Raw genomic sequence first — 6,243 nt, 5'->3', positions numbered from 1 at the left:
TCAGTTCAGCAAACCTCTTTTGCTATCATACTGAAAGAAGACCAGGGCTCTTCCTCATCCCTAATGGGACAACTGGTTCTAAAAGGGCTTCTAAGATTAACAACTGGTTCCCCTGAAGTAGTGGGAACCGGCTCCAGCTCACCACTGGCTCTGCACCTGGAGGGGGACCCTCTGAACATGTCTCCAACTTCAAAATAGAAAGGGGATTCCTCCATTTGTATGCAGCATCTCATACTGCCCACCTCCTTTCTTCCTCCCCCTCCCCATCCCCTGTAAAGGCCTTTCCATGCAATCTGGCCTCTCTGTGCGTAAAGGGTTCTGGGGAGGAGCTATGGGAGACGGGGACACACACAGTCCTTCCTCGATAAGTCAATGTCCAATTGCATTTATCTCCCTCCTGGAGAGCTTGTTGGGGGTTCTCACAAAAGTTTGGAGGATCCAGCCCAAGCTCTCTGAGTGAATTTATATGGTCCACACATAATGCAATCTCTTGGAAAAAAGAGGGTTTACACTGAAAACTCAGGCAGACTCTTAACGTTAACACTGTGAACAGGGATGCTATAATAATTGGCAAGTACTGTGTCTGATGCACTGTAATGATTCAGTAGATCACATTGTCAGGTCCTGTGTTTAATTTTTTTGGTCCACCAAATGTCATAGTAAATTTGGGCTCCCTGCAGATTTAATTCTCTTTTTTTATTTCTGTATAAGTGTAAAAATAACTGTCACTAAATGTGGCAGCTGGGCCCTGGAATTTTTTTTAAGGGTACATTTGTAGACAGAATTCCTAGAACTGATCATATTCCATTATTTGAAATGACTCTAAGCTGTGAGGCCTCATTACTGTGAAAATGACTGTTGAATTTTTCCTTTGAATTCTGGTTCCTGAGTATTTCCAGCCAATTCTTTTGACATTCAAAGTATTAATGGGGTCCCTGTTTTACTAGGAAAAGTAAATCCAACCATTTGTGTTGTGCTTTTTTTAACAAACAGGGATTTTTCAATATTCATTTCTTGTAGTATTTGAGTACCAGTCCAAATGGTTACTTTCTAGATGTTGTCAATATATGATATGCACTTCTGAGGCATTTATCCCCCTACTGTTGAGGTGGGCACCATGCTCGGTCCCAAACTGCTTATAAATTACTATGATAGTTGGGAGAAGGCCAGTTTAATCCAACTAGGTATTTCCCCTAATGATAAACAATTAAAATCAAGCTGTCCAGTTTTAGATCCTAACAATTGCCTTAGACAAAGTGATTAAATATCAGTATTAATAATCAGTAAAATGGATTAAACTATTTACTGAGAAATCTGAAACTGAGCTAGAGATCGAACTGGAGTCTCTATTCCTGAAGAGACAGAAGCTATTTCAACTTCATTGTTGTTCACCTCCCACTCTCTGAGGCATATATTTTCAGTGCTGACTGGGCATTTAGCAATGCACTACCCACTGATGTTAATGAAGCCATATGACTAATAATTAGCACTTACTGTATATAGCACTTCAAAAGCAGAGTCCTAGATTAAAGCCAGAAAGAACCTTAAATCATCTAGTCTGACCTCTCTATCATGGCCACAGAATGTCACCAGTTATCCCTGCTTTGAGTCTAATGACTTCTGTTTGGTTAAAGCATATCTTGCAGAAAGGCATTCAGTCTTGATCTGAATACATCCAGAGATGGACAATCTGCCATTTCCTGTGGCAGCTTGTTCCACTAGTTCACCACTGTTACTGGGAAAAATCTGTGCTTTATTTTGAATTTGTCTTGCTATAACTTCCATTTGTTGGGGATTTGTTTGTGTTTTCTGCTTTTCTCCATTAGGTTAGAGCTCTTTAAAATCTGGTATTTTCTCCCCATGAAGGTGCTTAGATATTCAAATCTTCTTTTTGATAAACTAAAGAAATTGGGCGCGTGCGCTCTCTCTCTCTCTCTCTCCCTACAAGGCATTTTTGTAGCCCCCAAATAATTTCTTTTCTCTGCAACCCCTCCAATTTTTCAACATTTTCTTAGGAACATGGATACCAGAACTCAATGCAGTGTTCAGTATCTATCACACCCCTACCACTCCCCTGTATATACATTCAAGGATCATGAGCTCTTTTTTCACCCATAGCATCTCAACCAGAACACAGAGTTGGTTTCTCCACTATACTCTGACTATGATTTAGGGATTAAATACTTTCCAAGATACAGTCCCCCATTTTTTAGGTATGGACTCTTGGCTCCTTGATGTACGACCTTGTGTTTGGCTGTATCAGAATGCATTTTGTTTGAATGGGCCCAGTTTACCAAAAACTCTAGATAACACTGTAGGACTGTCCTGTCTTCCTCATTATTTACTACTCTGCCAGGTTTTGTCATCCACACATTTTCTCGGCAATGATTTTATATGGACTTCTACAACATTGACTGAGCTGTTTTGAAAAATTAGTTTCACAAATTAAAAAGGACATTTTGAAGTTTCCATTTGGAAGTGTTCAAAATGGACCATAATGCAGAATATTTTTCTTAAAATTTCAATTTCTAAAAAAGGCCATTTTCTTATGAACTCTTCACTCAATACAGCTGGTTAAAACATCTTTTTTTGGCATGATCAGCCATCTAGGGGTGTTGTGAGGATTAGTTAAATACTTTATGCCCATTTTATAAATGAGGAAACTGAGGTACAGAGTTGAATGGATTATGATCAATATCAAAGTTAGGATTAAAATTTACGCAGGGTCAGCTTAAACTTTTAAGCGTTATAGCAAATGGCTGATTCAGGCCACGTGCTCATGTTGGCCATTCAATTATGTGTCAGTTGTCCTTACTTCATCTCTAACTCAGGCAGTCATAGGGAGAGGGAAACTCTATCAACCCCACCCCCTCAACATCCCCCCCCGCCCACTGCCCTGTTCTAGGCAGCAAGGCTGGAAAAGTTTGCAGCCAGTTTCCTAGTACTGCAACATCCCACTACAGGAATGGAGAGAAAAGACAAAATTCCTCTCTGACTGTGGTACTGGAGATAAGAGCAATAGGTTCAGACCACTGTGCTATTCAGGATCAAAGAGGAGCCTCTTCTGGCCTCTTTGTATGGTGGTAGGGCGAGGAAAAGCTAATATTTGCAATTTTGTTGGGAACAGGCCTGATATGAAGAAGAAAGTGCTGCTCTTCCCTGCTCCAGTGTGCAGAGGACTACTGACAGTGGGAAGAGAGCACTGCCCTGTAGGCTATTGATGCCAGCAGTTGGGGAATGTTGTGTGAAGACAGAGGAAGATGAAGATACAGTGCTCACAGTAGTCTGAAAAAAGTGGTGGGTGGAGGGGGTGGGGTGCCTATCCTAATCTGGGAGCAGCAGCTAAAAGACTGTGTTTAAAGTGCCCCACTCAGTGACTTGGCTTGATTTAAAAGAAAATTCCTATTTTGGCAGGATTTGTGACCCTTCCCACATTAAGTACTGTGTACACAATGGGGAGAGGGTTTGAGCAGCAGAAAGAGAAGAAAAGTGACTAAATAGTATACAGTGGTGATGCTTTAGCCGCCTCTTTCCCCTGCCCCCCCACCCCCATTTTGTTACTTCAGTATTGGAGAGTAGCATTGCAAATGCTGAGGTAATGGCACGTGTAGCAAAACCTGTAAAGATTTTAAGGAGAGTCAGCTTTTGTGAGGGACACTGGAAGGAAATAGAATGGAAATGGAAAAGAGGGATCAGCACTGACCAAAGAGGAGAGATGGGAGCAGAAATGGTGGGTATATCTCATATGGGAGAGGGAAGAAGCCACCCTGCCAGATGCAACACCCCTTGTCTGTGACTGATAGATTTTTCTGGCAGCATCATTGCCTAACTGGAGTGACTGTGCACATCAGGCCAGTCAAACATGTTGAATATAGATTTCTAAATGCAGGGAAGTAAATGCAGCTTTTCTGTGGTCTTTGTCAAAGAGCAGAATTGATGGGGCAGCAACCTTGTGGAGATATTTATTCATTAGGGTGACCAGATGTCCCAGTTTTATAGGGACAGTCCTAATATTCAGGGCTTTGTCTTCTATAGGCCCGTATTATCCCCATCCTGATTTTTCCCACTTGCTATCTGGTCACCCTACGCTCCATGTTCAAAAAGGCTTTTTGAAAATGCAAAGTAGAGTTTAATAACCACCCATGCAAACAAAGAAACATGGAATGCATTGTCAAAGCTGCCTTCTACTTGCCACTTACGAAGCACCCTTTCTTTGATGCTTAATGCCGTTTGTTTATGTTTAGGTTGCTGTGGTGAAGTTTGGGAAGCTTTTTGAATGCTTTTTTCCCTGTGGTAGCTTAAAGTGCAAGGAGTGAATTTTAAAGAAAAATGTTTAATTATTTGGCTGCTTCAAAGATACTGTGTCAACATACAAATATAAAGAAGCTGAACATTTTAAGATGCTTGTTTGATTTCCTATAATGTATAACTGCAGCAAATGGTAATGGAAATAAACAATGGGTTTTCATCTCCTCCTTGCTCTTTTCAACAGTTGTCAGTAAATCAATATTCTAAGGTTTTATACATCTCATTAAAGTTGCAACAGGCAAACTCCTCATTTGCAATGCCAAAAAAAAAATGACACTATTATGGTCCTTTACTATTTGAAGGCGTTTTTCAGCTTTCCAGATATTCAGCAGATTTTTGGTACTAATGTACTGAAAATGGCTCTCCACTGATCATTGCTCCTGATGCAGGACAGTGGAGACCGTGTTGAAAATTTTAGAGGATTACATTTCCAGTGATGAAATGTCCATATTTTAACATCTTTATTTAAAAAAAAAAAAGACTGCCTGCACTGGGGCTTGTACTAGAGCCAATTTCCTAAGATTCACAATATGACAAGCTAGAAAAGGGAGCATGTATTTCTTCACCATGCTTCTCGCATCTGCATTTGTTTGCTTGTTTCTATAAATAACTCCTGATACATTGTTTAAGTGCAGAAATGTGTTCTGATTTAAGCATGTAACAAAGTGATAGGAACGTTCATTCTTGAACTTTGGCGGCCTAGCTGGCTTTGGTTTCTGGCCATATCCCTCGTAAATTCATGCGTGTCCTCTTTTGTTCTTCCAGCCAATGCAGAGCATATTTGGTGACTATGCACAGCTAGTCTCTACTCTGGTAAACACTTATACGCATGAAAACTTACTTTCCTTGCTTGCTGCCTGGATTGGGGATCTAATTAGTATTCCCTTACAAAATCTAACGTTTTAGAGTTGCAAGAGGGTTCTAAAACTTTCCTAGTGTGGACATCTTGTTAAGATACAAATCTTCTCATAAAAATGTTGCTGCTCTGAGAATTGACTCAGTGAAGCAGAGCACAGTATTATTGTATTTCCCTGGGTTATGCATGAAGGGATTGTATGAGATGATTCAGTATTTGCTGGATTTAATTTTCACTTATTTTTATTTGACCTGAACATAGATTTATTGAGTCAATGATGTTGAAGAATACATATAATTACTTTGTTTGGAGACTGGATCTTCATGTGCAGCCTTCTCTCTTCCCATTCATTCTTTGAGTTGCGGGCAAATGAAAGAGCACTAAGAGCAAACATTCAAGTGTTGAATGTTGTATGTTCTTTCCTGTATATTTGTATGTCCACTTTTTAAAATATGGACCCTATTTAGTATAAAAGCTTTTGTCAAATGTCAATGTTTCACGGCCCGATATACAATAATAGGTAATCTCATAGAACTTGAAGGGACCTTGAAAGGGCATTGAGTCCAGCTCACTGCCTTCACTAGCAGTACCAAATATTGACTTTTGCCTCAGATCCCTAAATGGCCCCCTCAAAGATTGAACTCACAACACTGGGTTTAGCAGGCCAATGTGCGAACCACTGAGCTATCCCTCCCAGAGTATATGGTAGAACCTTAGTTATGAACACCGTGGGAATGGAGGTTATCCGTAACTCTGAACAAAGCGCAGTTCTGGATCTCCCTACTCAGTCCAGGCATGAGTTTGCAAGCTTGTCTATGGGCTTGTCTAAATTGCCCCACCTCCAGAAAACACACATGCTAGGAACTTAATCTTTCAAAATTTCTACATTTAGACCAATATTGGTCATTTTTTGTGTTTTTGGTCATAATTGTGATTGTATTGTAGTGCTTCTTCATTTTCTCTCATAGTTTATTGCTGTTGCAGTAGTGGACGAGGCTTAGAAAGGCGTAATGGCTGCCCCAAAGAGCTTACAATATAAATCAAAACATTTTCATTGTAGCAAGCATTATTTGATCAGA

Source organism: Chelonoidis abingdonii, chromosome 8 (assembly GCF_003597395.2).
Source record: "Chelonoidis abingdonii isolate Lonesome George chromosome 8, CheloAbing_2.0, whole genome shotgun sequence".
Taxonomy (NCBI): domain Eukaryota; kingdom Metazoa; phylum Chordata; order Testudines; family Testudinidae; genus Chelonoidis; species Chelonoidis abingdonii.
This window is presented reverse-complemented; position numbering follows the sequence as displayed.